The following is a 19,881-nucleotide window of genomic DNA, read 5'->3' on the forward strand; positions in this document are numbered from 1 at the left end:
TAATTGTGTTTTGCAATGCTCAGCTGCCACAAAGCACGACATATTTCATGACATACTTCAGTGACAAATCTGGTTCGATTCTCCAGCATTTTGTGTGTGTTAACCTTGTAGCAGTGTGGCTCACAGTCTCTGCTGCTACCTCACAGGTCCAGTTCACGGTCTCACAAGCTGTCAGTTCGGAGACGGTGACAGTGAGACAGATGGAATTTCTCTGCTGGGAGCTAGCACGGACTTAAGTGCCAGACGGCCTCCTTCAGCGTGATTACAATTAAGTGAAGTCTACCAATATCGTCACTTGGACGTTCCACAGCTCATGGCTTAACTGCACCTCTTGGGTTTGAGGATGGGATGATGAGGTGTCATGAAAAGATCTGTTTGTCAATGTGTGCAAAAGAAGATCCACTACGCAGGAAAGCTTTGAAAATCAAGCCGGCTATTTAAAGAACCTGAAGGGTCATCACCGGCCTCACTCAGTGATCAGAACGAGAATCTGGATCAGACGCAGCTTTATTGTCACTAACATAGAGCACGTCATGAAATTTGTTGTCTAGAGGCAGCAGTACAGAGCAGGACATAAAAATTGTGTGAAGATCCAATAAAAATCAATAAATAAAATAGTGCAGAAAGGGACAGCGAGTTCGTGTTCATGGACCATTCAGAAATCTGACAGCAGATGAGAAGAAGCAGTTCCAATGAATTAGAGATCTGTTGTTCTTTAAAAAATGACCTCCAATCATCCAGAAAATACTTCTAGTCCGGCACTGCTAAAGTCTTGGACCTGCTAAATTACCTCAATTTTACTGTATAACTGTAGATGCTGGGATATAACACCGTGTCTGGTAAATCTGGATAGTTTCTTGAAATGATATCATGTGAAAGTGTAAAAAGAAAATGCAATACAGGATCTGCCAGTTAACCGTTTTGAAAAACAACCTTTAACCTCTGAATTCAATTCTCCAGTGCCCCAGTAGTGTAGCGGTTAACATGGGATATTACAGATTGGGGTGTCAGTTCAAAGTTCAATCATGGTACCCTCTATAAGGAGCCTGACCACCCTCCCTGTGGATTGCATGGGTTTCCTCCAGGTCCTCTGCTTTCCTCCCACAGTCGTACCATTAGTATATTAACTGGTCATTGTAAGTATTCCTGTGATTAGACTAGGATTAAAGTGGGGGCTGTCGGGGTTTCTGGCTGACGAGTCTCAAAGGGCCAGAAGCACCTATTCCACAGTGTATCTCTAAATAAATAAACACTGTTTCACGTTGAAAGGATTGTAGTAGCAGTAGAAGGCAGCTGTCGATCCCAGGGGATGATGGGTTTGCGCCTCTGGTGGACCGAGTCCTCTCCAGGGCACAAGCCTGGGCAGGAAGATTTGAAGAACTGGCTGTTACCCAGGCAATGGGTTTCCCCTCTCCATATCACTGATGTAGTCCAAGAGAAGGGCAAATACCAATACAGCTTGGCACCAGTGTTGTCGCAGAATTTGCCAGAGTGAAGTTTCAAACAACATCAAACTGTCTTAGGGACCCCGGCCCCGGATTTCTTCCTCGGGGTTTACTCCCGAAGCCTTTCCCGTGGGAGGGTATGGCCGCAAGGTTTAAAATCAGAGTCTTCCTTCTCCGTTGAAAGGATCGCTGTTCATAAATTAATCTCACAGATTACACATTTCTTATTTCCTCTTTCTCCAAGATTCCATTTGGGAAGGTAGCGGTGTCAATGATGGTAAATTCCCAGCCCATCAGGTCCATAGCAACTGCTTTGAAATGATAGTGTAATTGAACAACCGTCCCACCTCAGTCTGGTATCTGAGGTCCAGGTACTGCCTGATCCCTGATGCCCAGTCTGACGTCAGGTGGAGAGCAAGCCAAGGCAGTGTGGGTCCTGGTCTGACATAACTTGGGAGCTGTCTTTGTGTTGGCTGAGTCTCAGTGACCAGGCAAACTTTGACATTGGCTTTGAGGAAGTCCAACACCATACAGAATAGCTGATATTTCTAGATGGGAGTGTTGCATCAATGTGTCGTACAGTATTGTGCAAAAGTCGTGGGCACCCTAGCGATGTTACCGAGTTCTGATATGGCCCAAGTGCAAAGTGAGAGACACTGAAGTGGGTTGATAGTTCACAAAACTTCAGTGCAAACGGTGTTAAAGGGAAAATAAAACAATAAACGCTAGGCCAAACAAGGCTGTTAACTAAAACTTTCAGACAGGAAACAACGCCTACACTGTGGCTGGAAAGAACATCTAATTATTAAACGAATACCGCTCGTCTTCAGAGTCAGTTGACTCGACGGTCCAATTTCTCAGGCAAAGCCAATGCAAACAAAGGCGAACAGTTCTGTGCTCTGTCCGAGTCTTGACAAGCACTACGATAACAAGTAGAGTTAAATACTATCACGATTAAATAATAATTAGCTGACACGTGCAAATTCACAAGCACAATTGCCGTATCTACTGCTCTGCCAAATCCGTGGTTGTGACAAGCAATATACAGCACTGTGCAAAAGTCTTAGACATCCTAGCTATATACAGTTTAAGGTGACTAAATTACAGAACTAAACCCTGGGGGCCTGTTCTATTTGTGAAGCAGGAGGAAGCCATTCGGCACTGCGCCACTTAGTGAGAACATAATGTATTCTTTTTGTTTACAACTGCGTTGCTGCCATATCCCTGTTGAATAGATTTTACCTTATTAAATATATATACCGGTATATAGATATTTCCCTGGGAGTGTTCCAGCATGATTTTGAATGAAAGATCTCACTATTCCTCGTATAACTGGCCTTCTGCTTTCTCGGAACATCATGATTTCATATTCTAGGCTTTGTCACCTGTGTTTACAATCTGTTTTCAGCAAGTGACTTCTCTAGCTACAGTTATAAAAAACTTTAGACATCCTCCTTCCCACCTCCACAACCAGGCATTGTTGATTCTCGATGGGCCTTGCCTTGCTATTGGAGTAAGTGCTGAGGGCAGTGTGTTCCACCTTACTTGGGGTGATGGCATCAAACTTAAGGTGATTAGATGATAAAGATGTTCCACTCCCATCAGGAAGAAGGCTACGTAACATCCTCATCAAGATCACCAGACTCAAACGGTTATACTCCTCAAGCAGTAAGGCCAATTAACACCAGTGCCTACTAACTACACCACTACTTTATAATTACCTGTTAGTCACATTATGCACAGCCTAGTGTCACTTTATGGACATACAATCAATCTATGTATGTAAGCTATCTCATGCCTTTATATTTTTGTGTGTTTATTATTATTATTATTATTATTGTGCTTTTTATGTTTTGTGTTTTTTTTGTGCTGCATCGGATCCGGAGTAATAATTATTTCATTTTCCTTACACCTGTGTACAGGAAATGACGTTAAACAATGTTGAGTCTTGAATCTTGAAATCAGATGCAATTTTTTGAACTTTCAACCCGCAACATAATCACTCATACTTTACAGTTATACCTGCAGCTAATTTTTAGAAAGATTAAAACGCGGCTTTGCCATTGCTTTACTTAACTTTATTGTCACCAAACAATTGATACTAGAGCGTACAATCATCACAGCGATATTTGATTCGGCGCTTCGCGCTCCCTGGAGTACAAATCAAAGTAAATATAATAAAAATTTAAATTATAAATCATAATTAGAAAATAGAAAAGGGAAAGTAAGGTAGTGCAAGTCAGGTCCGGATATTTGGAAGGTACGGCCCAGATCCGGGTCAGGATCCGTTCAGCAGTCTTATCACAGTTGGAAAGGAGCTGTTCCCAAATATGGCCGAACGAATCTTCAAGCTCCTGAACCTTCTCCCGGAGGGAAGAGGGACAAAAAGTGTGTTGGCTGGGTGGGTCGTGTCCTTGATTATCCTGGCAGCTCTGCTCCGACAGCATGCGGTGTAAAGTGAGTCCAAGGATGGAAGATTGGTTTGTGTGATGTGCTGGGCTATGTTCACGATCTTCTGCAGCTTTTTCCAGTCTTGGACAGGACAACTTCCATACCAGGTTGTGATGCACCCTAGAAGAATGCTTTCTACGGTGCACCTATAAAAACTAGTGAGGGTTTTATGGGACAGGCCAAATTTCTTCAGCTTTCTCAGGAAGTAAAGGCACTGGTGGGCCTTCTTGGCAGTGGACTCTGCTGGTTTAGACCAAGTCAGGTCATTTGTGATATTCACACCGAGGAACTTAAAGCTTTTGACCTGTTCCACCAGCGCACCACCGATGTAGATGGGGTTGTGCGGTCCGCTACTCCTTCTGAAGTCAACAACCTATTCCTTCATCTTGCTGACGTTGAGGGATAGGTTATTGTCTTTGCACCATGCCACCAGGTTCTTAATTTCCTCTCTGTACTCAGACTCATCATTACCCAAGATACCGCCTACAATTGTGGTGTCATCAGCAAACTTATATATTGAGTTCGATGGAAACTTGGCTACACAATCATGGGTGTACTGTGAGTACAGCAGGGGGCTGAGTACACAGCCTTGTGGGGCACCGGTGCTCAGAGTGATTGTAGAGGAGAGCTTGTCCCCTATTTTTACAGCCTGGGCCCTGTCTGTGAGGAAGTTGAAGATCCAGCTGCAGATCTGAGTGCTAAGACCCAGGTTCCTGAGCTTAGGAATCAGTTTATTTGGATTGATGGTATTAAAGGCAGAGCTGCAGTCGATGAAAAGGAGCCTTACATATGCATCTCTATTCTCCAGGTGTTCTAAGGAGGAATGTGGTGCCAGAGAGATGGCATCTGCCGTTGACCTGTTGCTCCGGTAGGTGAATTGCAAAGCGTCAAGGTTGACCAGTACGCTATGGTTGATGTGTGCCATAACCAATCGCTCGAAGCACTTCATAGCAATTGATGTTAGAGCCACAGGTCAATAGTCAACATAATCTTAAGGAAAATAGTGTGAATCAAAATTTAAAGACACGTGTTTCCATCCAAGGTGTCAGTGTGGACATGGTGGAGGATTACAAATACCTGGGGATACGAATTGTCAATAAACTGGACTGGTCAAAGAACATTGAGGCTGTCTACAAGAAGGGTCAGAGCCGTCTCTATTTCCTGAGGAGACTGAGGTCCTTTAACATCTGCTGGACGATGCTGAGGATGTTCTACGAGGCTGTGGTGGCCAGTGCTATTACGTTTGCTGTTGTGTGCTGGGGCAGCAGGCTGAGGGTAGCAGACACCAACAGAATCAACAAACTCATTCGTAAGGCCAGTGATGTTGTTGGGGTGGAACTGGACTCTCTGATGGTGGTGTCTGAAAAGAGGATGCTGTCCAGGTTGCATGCCATCTTGGACAATGACTCTCATCCACTCCATAATGTACTGGTTAGGCACAGGAGTACATTCAGCCAGAGACTCATTCCACCGAGATGTAACACTGAGCATCATAGGAAGTCATTCCCGCCTGTGGCAATCAAACTTTACAACTCCGCCCTCGGAGTGTCAGACACCCTGAGCCAATAGGCTGGTCCTGGACTTATTTCCACTTGGCATGATTAACTTATTATTATTTAATTATTTATGGTTTTATATTGCTATATTTCTACACTATTCTTGGTTGGTGCGACTGTAACAAAACCCAATTTCCCTCCGGATCAATAAAGTATGTCTGTCTGGAGAGTTCAAGGGAACAAACCATGCATATTAGCTACAGTGCATCCTTTCTTTCAAAAATATGTCCACATCAAATATAGTTCACTGACTATAAAATAGTTTGTTAAAAGAGTGATTGTAAATATAGTTCAGCTGCAATGTTTTTTATGGTTTTCCAAATTTACAGTTTTGAGAAATTGAGATTTATTTTAGAAAAGCCTGAAGCCGGAAGTGCTGAAGTTATAAAGAGCTGGTCCAACTTAGAGGTATCGAGGATGATAAATGGTACCGGCCATGTTGAGAAACCAGAGAGAATTGGAGGCAGATTGATGAGGTTCAGAATTATTGGAAATTTTGAGAAAAGGTTTTATGTAAGTGCCAAGCATACTGGTGGAGATGTAAGTACTTTTTTTACACAACTTAAGACCATAAGACCATGAAATATAGGAGCAGAATTAGGCTATTTGGCCAATCGAATCTGCTTCATCATTTCATCATGGTTGATCCATTTTTCTTCTCAGCCCCATTTTCAGGCCTTCACCCCGTATCCCTTCATTCCCTGATCAATCAGGAATCAATCAGCCTCTGCCTTAAGTATACTTAAAGATTTGGCCTCCACAGCTGCCTGTGGTAAAAAAGTTCCATAGATTCACCACTCTCTGGCTAAAGAAATTCCTCCTCATCTCTGTCTTAAAAGGATACCCCTCTATTCTGAGGCTGTGTCCTCTGGTCCTAGACTCTCCAACTATAGGAAACACCCTCTTCACATCCACTCTATCATGGCCTTTCACGATTCAATAGAGTTCAATTAGATCATCCTTCATTCTTCTGAATTCTAGTGAATACAGGCTCAGATCCATCAAATTTCTTCATATGATAAGCCATTCTCTGGAATCAATTTTATGAACCTCCTTTGAACTCTCTCCACTGTCAGCACATCTTTTGTAAGATAAGCGACCCAAAACTGCTCACAATACTCCAAATGAGGCCTCACCAGTGTTTTATAAAGCCTCAACATTAATTCCTTGATGAGGCCATAATTGGATTAGTGTTCTGCCTGAAAAAGGCAGGGCAGATCAACATGCGAAAGTGCGCTGCATATGCCTGATTTGGAACATTTTTCATAGCTGTGACGAAAGAGTAAGTCAATTCATTACATATTTTCTTCAAAAAGCCAGAACAAACACAATGGGCCCAGTGGCCTCCCTCTGTACTGGGGTTCTCCGAACTATTTTCTTACCATCGCAAAGTGGCAATAATGAAGGACACAACACATCCCCTTCTCCCATCTTTATATTCTGGCATCTTCCCCCTTCTCAGTCCTGAAGAAGGGTCTCAGTCCGAAATGTCAATTGTTCATTCAATTCCATAGACGTTGCCTGACCTGCTGAGTTCCTCGAGCGTTTTGTGCCTGTGACATTTTGTTTGCTCATCTCTTCAGGGATCAGATGCCCTGAGGAGAGGTTCAACGGGAAAAAACTAAAAATATTACTAAGATTGATTGACAAAGAATAAGTCTGTGCAAATTATTCTTAACCCTAATTCAAAAGAAGCAGCATTGCAAAATGCAAGCAGATAATGTTCTCCTGCCTATCAACAGATTTTATTTAAATTAATTGTGACAAGTTGTAGCAAGTCTATCCATACAATCGGAAGACATTTTTACACTTCAACTTCATGTTGAAGAAAATCTGTGGAACAAAGACTCTAGTTGACAAGGACAAATTTACTGCTGAGAGAACGAATAAGTACAGGGGTGGTAGAAGTTGCATTGACCACCATACCTGCTAACAGCTGCAGCCATTTAAAGACGAAGGTAACACCAACAATGCTGTTCATCCCATTGTGCCTGCTTTAGTTTTTGACATCTTTGTCTTGCCTGCTTTCCTGTGGTCATAGAGTCACAGAAAATAACAGTACAGAAATGGCCCTCTTCATCATTTTTATGGTAATCTTATTGACTGTATTAGGCTGGTATCATTCTAGTCCATTCCTAACTAAGTCACAGGGAGATAAGGTTATAAAGAAAGATTTTGACACATTGCCCTTCCTAAATCAAAGTACTGAGTAAAGGAGATGGAATGTTATGTTGAAGTTGTATAAAACATTGGTGAAGCCTGATTTGGACTATTGTGTGCATTTTTGGCCAGCTATCTGCAGGGAAGACATAAATAAGGTTAAAAGTATCCAGAGAAAATTTACAAGGATGTTGCCAGGTATCAAAGGTATCAGATATCAAAGGTTTCAAAGATACACTTAATGTCAGAGAAATGTAAACAATATACACCCTGAAATGCTTTTCTTATACAAGGACAAATTGAATAGGTTAGGACTTTATTCCTTCGAATGTAGAAGATTGAGAGGAGACTTGATAGAGGTATATCAAATTATGAGGGGTATAGACAAGGTAAATGCAAGCAGGCTTTTTCCACTGAGATTGGGTGGGACTACAACTAGTACAACTAGAGGTCATTGGTTAAGGGTGAAAGATGAAATGTTTAAGGGAATATGAGGGGAAACATCTTCACTCAGAGGGTGGTGAGCAATGTTCCCTCTAATGTTCAGAGGTCAGTGTGCACAAAAATGTTACATTGTGCAGATTTTTTTCCTGTGACAAAAGTATGAGCGCACTGAATGCACACATGGCACAGTTTATGTAGGTTTACAAAATATTTGACATAAAACTGCACAGAATAACAACAAAATAACATACATATTTAAGTCACTCAGTTATTTTAACACTTGCTAAAAGATTATTTTAAATAAGAATAATTAACAATTACTACATTATTTTAGGTAATTAACCTTTTCCGTGCACATTAATTTCCTTTGTGCCTGGTTGTAAAGTATGTGTGCACAGCTGAGAAGGAACATAGGTGGTGAGAGTGTGGAACGAGCTGCCAGCACAAGTGGTGCATGTGAATATTTCAACGTTTAAGAGAAGTTTAGATAGGTATTTGGATGGTAGAGGAATGGAGGGCTATGGTTCCAGTACAGGTCAATGGGAGTAGGCAGTTTAAATGGTTCAGCATGGATTAGATGGGCCAAAGGGCCTGTTTCTGTGCTATAATTTTCTACAACTCTACCTGTTCAATTTAAATGTTATAGTGGTAACTTCTGTGGTTTATTATTGTCACGTGTACTGAGATATTGTGAAAAGATATGTTTAACTTGCCATCGCGTTTCATGACGTAACTACTGTACTCTGCAGAGGTTGTAGGCACATGTAAATAGGTAGGGTGCTTAAGAATTTTGCACAGTACTGCATTCGTCAACATGGAGCGGAGAGCAAGTTTGTAAATCTGGCGGGAGCAAAGGATGTTGGGTATGGCAAAGGCGGAGTGTCATGGGAAGGGTGTGGGACAGGTATTAGAGGGGAGTGCCAGGGCGGGGTGGGGGGGCGGTGACACGGACGCAGACACACACACTGCCCTGAGACACCTGACAAGGTAATTTGATTCCAAACCATCAGTTTATTGATCGTGTCTCTCTGGTGTTTCCTGCTCCCTCTCCTCTCCTCCTTCCCCTTTGCCCAACCATGATTCCCCTCTCCCTGCCCCCTTCCCACTCTGAGTCCACACTAGAGACCCATATCAGAATCAGGTTTATCAGCACTCACATATGTCATAAAATTTGGGGGTTTTTTTGCAGCAGGAGTGCAATACATAAAATTACTACAGTCCTGTGCAAAATTCTCAAGCACCCTAGCTACACAATATATGTGCCTAAGACTATTGCACAGTATGGTACAACAAGGTCTTCCTAGAGCATCTTCACCTTGTTGTGGTGGAAAGGCTTTTGAGTTCCTGAGATCCCGAGGGCAATGCCATCTGGTAGGGCCCCCCGTAGTGGTAAGGTCAAGGGGGAGGTTTGAGACAAGCAGTGGTCCAATCAGGACCCACTTATCCTGCAGTGAAGGCCAAGCAAGGCTGCGCTAGTAAAGGGTGTGTCCCGTTGACTTGCACTCCGTGCTATTTGACCTTGACCTCGGTCGTGTGGTGGCCGCCCATGCATCAGATTCAAATGTACTATCACTGGCATGTGACGTTAATTTATCAGCAGCAGTTCAATGCAGTACATAATCTAGCAGTGAGAGAGAGAAAAAAAATAAATAAAGTAAGACATAATAAATAAACAAGTAAATCAATTACATATATTGAATAGATATTTCAAAATGTGCAAAAACAGAAATACTGTACACTGTATTAAAAAAGTGAGATCATGTCCAAAGTTTCAATGTCCATTTAGGAATCAGATGGCAGAGGGGAGGAAGCTGTTCCTGAATCTCTGAGTGTGTGCCTTCAGGCTTCTGTACCTCCTACCTGATGGTAACAGTGAGAAAAGGGCATGTCCTGGGTGCTGGAGGTCTTTAATAATGGATGCTGCCTTTCTGAGACACCGCTCCCTGAAGGTGTCCTGGGTATTTTGTAGGCTAGTACCCAAGATGGAGCTGACTAGATTTATAACCTTCTGCAGCTTCTTTCAGTCCTGTGAAGTAGCCCCTCCATACCAGACAGTGAAGCAGCCTGTCAGAATGCCCTCCACAGTACAACTATAGAAGTTTTTGAGTGCATTTGTTGACATGCCAAATCTCTTCAAACTCCTAATAAAGTATAGCCGCTGTCTTGCCTTCTTTATGACTACAACGGTATGTTGGGACCAGGTTAGATCCTCAGAGATCTTGACACCCAGGAACTTGAAGCTGCTCACTCTCTCCACTTGTTAAACAAGTCATGCAGAGTCATTCTCTGTAAAGGGCAACTGCTTAGGAGAACATCCTACTTAGCCCGAGTGATCGCTCTACATCGAGATAGTAGCAAGGGGGAGGCAATTCAGAGTACGATTACACTAACAGAGAACGTACAGTGCAGGTGACCAAGCGGTGCGAAGGTGCCAGGACCACGAGGAGGCGGGTGGGGGAGATCAAGAGTTCATCTATCTCATACAGAAGGTTTGTTCAAGAGCCTTGCTACAGTGCGATTAAATCTGTTCCTGATCCTGGGAGATTTACCTGCCAACTGATAGGCCTTTGGATGGTGGGTGGAATTCGGAATACTCGGAGAAAGCACACGTGGTCACAGAGAGAACGTGCAGACTCCCCGACAGGTTGGCTGCCTTCCTGACGCAGCAGGACGGTTAGTTTGTTCAAAATATTCACTGCCCTCTGTGTGGAAAAAAATTATCCCTGAGATCTCTTCAAAATTTCTCTTCTCTCACCTTAAATTTACATCCTCTCATTCTAGACTGACCTATCCTGGGATAGAGATTACAACTACTTATCTTCTCTAAGCCCCTGATGTGTATCCCCTGCGTCTTTTCTCTTCAAGTGTTCATTGATTTCCTTATGAAGGGTTTTACTGACCTCCACCACCTTTTCAGAGTGCTTTTAAGATTACAACACTTGCTGCATACACATTTAAACTTTCTGGATGGTTCCATCGCTCCTTTAGCCAATAACCTCATCCCAGCATCTCCTGGTTAAAAATTATTTTTATTACTCACATGTGCATTGCAACATCTAACAATACGGTGAAACTGTTGCTAACATCCAGCACAGTCCAAGGACGTGCTGGGGGCAGCCTGCAAGTGTGGCCACGCTTCCAGTGTCAATGCCGCATGCCCACAACTTACAACCTTTTCCCTGTATCTGCGTCTTTGGACTGTGGGAGGAAACCGAAGCACCTGGAGCAAACCCGCAGGGTCACGGGGAGAGCGTACAAACTCCGTACAGGAATTGAACCTTGATCTGGGATTGCTGGTGCTGTAACGTGTTGTGCTAACCATTATGACATTGCACTGGCTGCTGATGGCGCATGTCCAGTTGCAGCGGCAACTCCGACTCCAACTAATAGTGCAAATGTATAATGCCGGAAGTGTTTACAGTTCACTTTTTAACTTGTGTCACAAACGTTTGTACTATTTGTTAAGTTACTGGTGGTAACATTACTTTATGTGTTATGTGTGAGTCCTATGTACTGTGTTCTGCGCCTTGGTCTGCAAGGGTATTGTTTCTTTTGGCCGTGTACGTGTGTACAGCTGAATGGCAATAACCTTTAACTTGAACTTGATTCTTGAGCCTCTGCAAACTGTTTTTCTTGATTACTCCAGTGAAGAATTTCCCAAGCATCTTTCTGTCACTCCAGCCCAATATCACACTGCAGTTCTAATGATTCTCTTTTGCACCTTCTACAAGCCTTAACATTCTTCCTGAGGTTCCTGTGATTAGAGGATTGATGCAAAGACCTTAAGGACAGAAAGACCCAGCACTTTGATAATGTAGTCTTGCATATTTCAGTGCTACAGTACTGTGCAAGAGTCTGAGGCACATAAATAGTGTATTTATCTCCGGTGCTTACGACTTTTACACAGAACTGTATTTAACAACATGGAGTGGAGAGCGAATTTGTAAATCTGGTGGGAACAAAGGACGTTGGGAATAGTGAGCGTGGGACAGGTGGCAGTAAAGGTGTGTCGGGGGGGACGGGTTGTTGGTGCAGATGCAGATACACCCAGCCCTGAGACACCAGACAAGGTCATTTGATTCCAAGCATATTGGTTTATTGACCATTACAGAATGTCTTTCTGGTGCTTCCCAAGCCCTCCCCTCTCCCTTCCCCTTCCTACTCTCAGTCTACAATACAGACGCATATCAGTATCAGCTTTATCGTCACTCACGTATACCATGAAATTTGTTTTTTTTGTGTTACACAGTAAAGTGCAATACATAAAATTAATACAGTACTGTGCAAAAGTCTTAGGCACCAGCTATACATATATACACCTATGACTTTTGCACAGTACTGTGAATGACTGAAAACCCAGTTATCCTGGAGAGAACTATAATGACAGATATTTCTGGGTTATTGAGCATTATAGCCACTTCCAGTCACGAGGCCTGTTTGTCTGATGCAATACCTGTACCAGAGGCACATCAGGTGATATCACTCCAGAAAAGCGCATTTTCAATTGGAAAGCCACAACACATTTCTAGACAATTTACTTTAATGTCCTTTCGAAATGGAAGTACCTCCAGCAACTTAACACTTCCTGGATTACACCTGCAGGAAGTTTTGCATGAACTGCTCACCATGTCAACCCGCTCCTCGCGATCTGTTGCATTTTTTTACTCAAGTGTTATTTCCAAAACCCTGTTGCGCTCTTTACTTTATCACACCGCTGTACACTTCAATGCAGGAAAACACAAATCAGGAAAAACTTCCATTACTCCAGTTCCAGGCAATTCTTCTCAAGTTTCCAATAAGTTCATATGAAAGCAATTCAGCATGTGAAGAAATAAACCGTCTTTCAAAAGGACCACAAACTGTTGGTATTCTGGTAAAAATTAGGCAGCTCCTGGGTGTACAGAAATCAACAGGAAGCATTAACAAAAATCCAAACCTTTGTTCATCTTTAATTTGTTTCATGTGTTCACCATCCCTTATTGGAAAATGGTCAGTGGCAAAGCAGCACGGAACTCTGAAAAGTTTGAGCCTGTGCGGGAGTGTCTCTCCAGCCAGTAGTAGCTGCTTCTTTTCATCTCCCTCCAACAAATCTCTTTGTCCTACTTTTCGTTCATCTGTCCTATTATCTCCATGGGAGTTGGTGTCAGATTTTAGTTTAATTCTGAAGTACTTTGAGACATTTTGCCACACTGAAGATGCTTCATAAATGACCAGTTGTTTGCCTCTGCCCTCCTCCCTCTCAACTCTGTAGCAATGGACAGAGCTTTGAGATATGAGAGCTACAACAGGCAAAGCCATCCCTGTCATTGAGCCCATCTCCATGGAGCGCTGCCACAAGGAAGTACTCTCGGACATCAAGGACCCCCACCATCCAGGACATGCCCTCTTCCCACTACTGCCATCGGGAAGGAGGTACAGGACTCACACCACCAGGTTCAGCAACAATAATCAGAATCAGAATCAGGTTTATTATCACCGGCATGTGACGTGAAATTCGTTAACTTAGCAGCAGCAGTTCAATGCAGTACATAATCTAGAAGAAAAAAACCAAAATAATAATAATAAATAAATAAATTACAGTATATGAATTAATTTAATTTAATTCATAAATTAAATTAACATTTTAAAAATGAATAGATTAAAAATTGTGCAAAAATAGACATACTATATATTAAAAAGTGAGGTAGTGTCCAAGGGTTCAATTTCCATTTAGGAATCAGATGTCAGAGGGGAAGAAGCTGTTCCTGAATCACTGAGTGTATGTCTTCAGGCGTCTGTACCTCCTACCCAATGGCAACAGTGAGAAAAGGGCATGTCCTGGGTGCTGGAGGTCCTTAATAATGAAAGCTACCTTTCTGAGATACCGCTCCCTGAAGATGTCCTGGGTACCTTGTAGGCTAGTACCCAAGATGGAGCTGACTAAATTTACAATCCTCTGCAGCTTGTTTTGGTCCTGTACAGTAGTCTCCATACCAGACAGTGATTCAGCCTGTCAGAATGCTGTCTGTGATACATCTATAGAAGTTTTTGAGGGCGTTTTCCACAATCAGCCCTTTCGTCTTACCGATGTTGAGTGCCAGGTTGTTGCTGTAACAGCACTCCACTAGTTGGCATATCTCACTCCTGTACGCCCTCTGGTCACCTGAGAGTCTACCTTTTAAAAAATATATATATTTATTTATTTATTAAATTTTAGAAAATTACAAAGAATAAATGTGATGATAAATAGTGAGAAAAATAATATTAACCCTTCCCCCCCCTTAACCCCTTAACCCTTATCTAAAGAAAGAAAGAAGAGAAAGATTGCCTGGATATCGGAGGATACCCACATGCTCCATGGAGTTCAAAATAATTTTAATATTTATTTTTACTTTCCCCAATTACTTTATAGATTCTACCAACAATGGTTCTATCATCAGCAAATTTATAGATGGTATTTGAGATATGCCTATCTGTACAGTCATCAGTATATAGAGAGTAGAGCAGTGGACTAAGCACACACCCCAGAGGTGTGCCAGTGTTGATCGTCAGCGAGGAGGGTATGTTATCACCAATCCGCACAGATTGTGATCTTCTGGTTAGGAACCTGAGGATCCAATTGCAGAGGGAGATACAGAGGCCCAGGTTCTGCAACTTCTCAATCAGGATTGTCGGAAGGTGGTATTAAATGCTTAGCTATAGTCGATGAACAGCATCCTGGTGTAGATTTTTGTGATGTCTAGGTGGTCTAAAGCCATGTGAAGAGCCATTGAGATTATATCTGCCATTGACTTATTGTGGAGACAGGCCAATTGCAATGGGTCCAGGGCCATGCTGAGCAGGAGTTCAATCCAGTCATAACCAACCTCTCAAAGCAATTTCATCACTGTCGATGTGAGTACTATCCCTCAAACCATCAGTTCCTGAACCAGCATGGGTAACTTCTTTCACCTCAACTCTGAACAGATTCCGCAAGCTATGGACTTATTTTCATGGACCCTACAACTCGTGATCTATTTAATTATTTTTAAATTTGAAGTTCAAGTTTAATCTCTTAGCAGTTCAAAGGTCAGCCACTGATGATAAAGGCATGTCAGAACTGGAGTAACACAAACCTCGAAGTTCAAAGTAAATTTATCATCAAAGTAGGTATGTTTGTCTTTTCTTACAGGTATTCACAGCAGAATGGAGAATACAATAGGGTCAATGACAAAACTGCATACAGGACTGGTAAACAACAAATGTAGAAATGAAGACACACTGCAAACAACGAAAATTCAAAGATAGATGAATAATACTGGGAACATGAGTCTCAAAGTCTTTAAAAGTGAGTACATGCACAAAATGCTGGAAGAACTCAGCAGGTCAGGCAGCATCTATAGGTTGTGGAATCTGTGCAGAGTTGATTAAGCTAGTAGCTAAGAACGTTAGTCCAGAGTAAAACTCCTGCTACTGGAGAACTTAAATCCAAGTGATTAAATAAACCTGGGATTAAAATTTGGTATTACTTTACTTTGAAGCTCTTGGGTTGTTCTAACCACTCAGCAGGTTCACTAAAATCCTTCCTGTTCATGAACTCGTCAACACTATCTTGCTCATCTCTCACACTGTTTGTTTATTTATTTATTTTGATTTAGCGATACAGTGCGCAGTAGGCCTTTCCAGCCCTTCGAGCTGTGTTGCCTCAGCAACCCGGTTAAGACTAACCTAATCGCAGGACAGTTTACAATGACCAGTTAACCTACCCAGTATGTCTTTGGACTGTGGCAGGAAAGCAGAGCAGAGCAGCTGGAGAAAACACTTGCATCCCACAGGAAGGACATACAGAGAATCCTTCAAGTGTGGCACCGGAATTGAACTCCAAACTCCAGAATGTCCCGAGCTGTATTAGTGTCGTGCTAGGTGATACACTACCCTGTAATTGTAAATTAAAAGTATTTTATGACTAACTCTGTACTGCTGTTACAAAACAACAATTTTTATGACCTATGTCAGTGAAAATAAATCTGATTGTGATTCTGAAATGGTCTGCTCTATATGGATTCGTACCACAATGCGGTTGCCTTTAAACTCTGCTCTGGCAACATCTTAAAAGCCACTAACTTCATGGGTCAATTAGGGACAGACATTAAACTAGTGTTGTTCATATTTGAAGTGAATAAATTAAATATATATGGGTTCTGATGGAACAGTGCCCCTAGATTGGATTGATTCAAAGTTCAAAGTAAATTTATTATCAAAGTACATATATGGTACCATATACAACCCTGAGATTCATTTGCTTGCGGGCATACTCAATAAATCCATAATAGAATCAATGAAAGACCACACCAATTTGGGCATTCAACCAGTGTGCAAAAGACACAAACCATGCAAATACGAAAAGAAAGAAATAATAATAATCATGAATGAGTAAACAATAAATATCAAGAGCATGAGATGAAGAGTCCTTGAAAGTGAGTCCATTGGTTGGGGAAACACTTCAGTGACAGGACGCATGAAGTTTTGTAAAGTTGTCCCCTCTGGTTCAAGAGCCTGATGCTTGAGGGGTAATAGTTGTTCCTGAAACTGGCAGTGTGGGATCTGAGCTCCTGTAACTTCTCCCTGACTGCAGCAGCGAGAATGGAGCCTGTCCTGGCGGTGGTGATCGCTAACGATGGAAGCTGGTTTCCTGCAACCGCTCTGTGTAGATGTGCTCAGTGGTAGGGAGGGCTTTGCTTGTGCTGGACTCGGCCGTATCTACAACTTTTTGCAGGACTTTCTACTGAAGGGCACCGGCGTTTCCATATAGGCTGTGAAATTATGGTGAAATTTCACTAATTACCTACAAAAATCTGAGGTACAATGGGACGTGGGAGTCCTTGTGCAGGATTCCCTAAAGGTTAACTTGCTGTTTGAGTCTGTGGTAAGAAAGGCAAATGCAATGTTAGCATTCATTTCAAGAAGACCAGACTCTAAAAACAAGGATGTAGTGTTGAGACTTTATAAAGCACTGGTGAGGTCTCACTTGGAGTAGTTTGGGCAGTTTCAGGCCCCTTATCTTAGAAAGGATGTATTGAAACTGGAGAGGGTTCAAAGGAGGTTCATGAAATTGTTTCCAGGATTAAATGGCTTGTCATATGAAGAGTGTTTGAGGGCTTTGGGCCTGTATTCACTAGAATTCAGAAGAATGAGGGGTGACCTAATTGAAACCTATCGAATGTTGAAAGGTCTTGATAGAGTGGATATGGAGAGGATGTTTCCTATAGTGGGGGAGTCTAGGACCAGAGGGCACAGACTCAAAATAGAGTGGTGTCCTTTTAGAATGGTGATGAAGAGGAATTGCTTTAGCCAGAGAGTGGTGTATCTGTAGAATTCTTTGCCACAGGCAGCAGTGGAGGTCAAGTCTTTACGAAGGCAGAGATTGATACATTCTTGATCGATCAGGGCATGAAGGGATATGGGGAGAAGGCAGCAGATTGGGTCTGAGGGGAAAAGTGGATCAGCCGTGATGAAAAAGTGGAGACTCAATGGGGCCAATCGCCGAATTCTAAGCTTGGGTTCATTCCAGGCCTGTCTCCATCTCTGTAAAATTGAGGTCAAAATTTCAAAGGTTCAAAGGTTCATTTTATTATCAAAGTCTTCATGCAGAATACAACTCTGAAATTTGTCTTCTCCAGATAGCCATAAGCTACAGAAAACCATAGAAGCGGTTGAAAACGAAGAAACAAAAACACAAACCCAAACCCACCCTGACCCTTCCCTCACACAAAAACCAATAAATCCCCCAAATCCAGAGCCTGCCAATCTGCAACAAGAAAGAATGACTGAGAGCATGCTAAAAACATACAACTGAAAGAGGCCACCATGAACTGCAGTCCAATCCATACATCCCAGAATTTCTGTGGGCAATGACATGAACCAGTGACCCCTCTGTGGGCAGTGACATGGGGCAGTGACCCCTCTGTGGGCAGTGACATGAACCAGTGGCCCCTCTGTAGGCAGTGACATGAACCAGTGACCCCTCTGTGGGCAGTGACATGAACCAGTGACCCCTCCGTGGGCAGTGACATGAACCAGTGGCCCCTCTGTGGGCAGTGACATGGACCAGTGACCCCTCTGTGGGCAGTGACATGAACCAGTGACCCCTCTGTAGGCAGTGACATGAACCAGTGACCCCTCTGTGGGCAGTGACATGAACCAGTGACCCCTCCGTGGGCAGTGACATGAACCAGTGGCCCCTCTGTGGGCAGTGACATGAACCAGCGGCCCCTCTGTGGGCAGTGACATGAACCAGTGGCCTCTCTGTGGGCAGTGACATGAACCAGTGGCCCCTCTGTGGGCAGTGACATGAACCAGTGGCCTCTCTGTGGGCGGTGACATGAACCAGCGGCCCCTCTGTGGGCAGTGACATGAACCAGTGGCCTCTCTGTGGGCAGTGACATGGGGCAGTGACCCCTCTAATGGGGGGTGACATGAACCAGTGGCCCCTCTGTAGGCAGTGACATGAACCAGTGGCCTCTCTGTGGGCAGTGACATGAACCAGCGGCCCCTCTGTGGGCAGTGACATGAACCAGTGGCCTCTCTGTGGGCAGTGACATGGGGCAGTGACCCCTCTAATGGGGGGTGACATGAACCAGTGGCCCCTCTGTAGGCAGTGACATGAACCAGTGGCCTCTCTGTGGGCAGTGACATGAACCAGCGGCCCCTCTGTGGGCAGTGACATGAACCAGTGACCCCTCTGTGGGCAGTGACATGAACCAGTGGCCCCTCTGTGGGCAGTGACATGAACCAGTGGCCTCTCTGTGGGCAGTGACATGAACCAGTGGCCTCTCTGTGGGCAGTGACATGGGGCAGTGACCCCTCTGTGGGCAGTGACATGAACCAGTGGCCTCTCTGTGGGCAGTGACATGAACCAGTGGCCCCTCTGTGGGCAGTGACATGAACCAGTGGCCCCTCTAAGGGCAGTGGCATGAACCAGCGGCCCCTCTGTGGGCAGTGACATGAACCAGTGACCCCTCTGTGGGCAGTGACATGAACCAGTGACCCCTCTGTGGGCAGTGACATGGGGCAGTGACCCCTCTGTGGGCAGTGACATGAACCAGCGGCCCCTCTGTGGGCAGTGACATGAACCAGTGACCCCTCTGTGGGCAGTGACATGAACCAGTGACCCCTCTGTGGGCAGTGACATGGGGCAGTGACCCCTCTGTGGGCAGTGACATGAACCAGTGGCCCCTCTGTGGGCAGTGACATGAACCAGTGACCTCTCTGTGGGCAGTGACATGGGGCAGTGACCCCTCTGTGGGCGGTGACATGAACCAGTAACCCCTCTGTGGGCAGTGACATGAACCAGTGGCCCCTCTGTGGGCAGTGACATGAACCAGTGGCCCCTCTGTGGGCAGTGACATGTACCAGTGACCCCTCTGTGGGCAGTGACATGAACCAGTGGCCCCTCTGTAGGCAGTGACATGAACCAGTGACCCCTCTGTGGGCAGTGACATGAACCAGTGACCCCTCCGTGGGCAGTGACATGAACCAGTGACCCCTCTGTGGGCAGTGACATGGACCAGTGACCCCTCTGTGGGCAGTGACATGAACCAGTGACCCCTCTGTAGGCAGTGACATGAACCAGTGACCCCTCTGTGGGCAGTGACATGAACCAGTGACCCCTCCGTGGGCAGTGACATGAACCAGTGGCCCCTCTGTGGGCAGTGACATGAACCAGCGGCCCCTCTGTGGGCAGTGACATGAACCAGTGGCCTCTCTGTGGGCAGTGACATGAACCAGTGGCCCCTCTGTGGGCAGTGACATGAACCAGTGGCCTCTCTGTGGGCGGTGACATGAACCAGCGGCCCCTCTGTGGGCAG

At 44.1% G+C, this 19,881-nt stretch overlaps 1 long non-coding RNA gene across 7 annotated transcripts in view; it reads left to right on the plus strand.

The window, feature by feature from the left end:
- The window catches only part of LOC132383571 (uncharacterized), a 175,690-nt gene that overhangs the window by 147,467 nt on the left and 8,342 nt on the right, over nucleotides 1-19,881 (plus strand). For 2 of the 7 annotated variants that reach the window (XR_009508721.1, XR_009508722.1), the window contains 2 exons: nucleotides 4,705-4,764; nucleotides 4,939-13,588. The exons of 1 other annotated variant lie outside the window; for it this stretch is intronic. This is a non-coding gene — a long non-coding RNA (uncharacterized LOC132383571). 4 more of the 7 variants (XR_009508723.1, XR_009508725.1, XR_009508720.1 and 1 more) reach the window with 2 other exon arrangements.

Source organism: Hypanus sabinus, chromosome 30, assembly GCF_030144855.1.
Source record: "Hypanus sabinus isolate sHypSab1 chromosome 30, sHypSab1.hap1, whole genome shotgun sequence".
Classification (NCBI taxonomy): domain Eukaryota; kingdom Metazoa; phylum Chordata; class Chondrichthyes; order Myliobatiformes; family Dasyatidae; genus Hypanus; species Hypanus sabinus.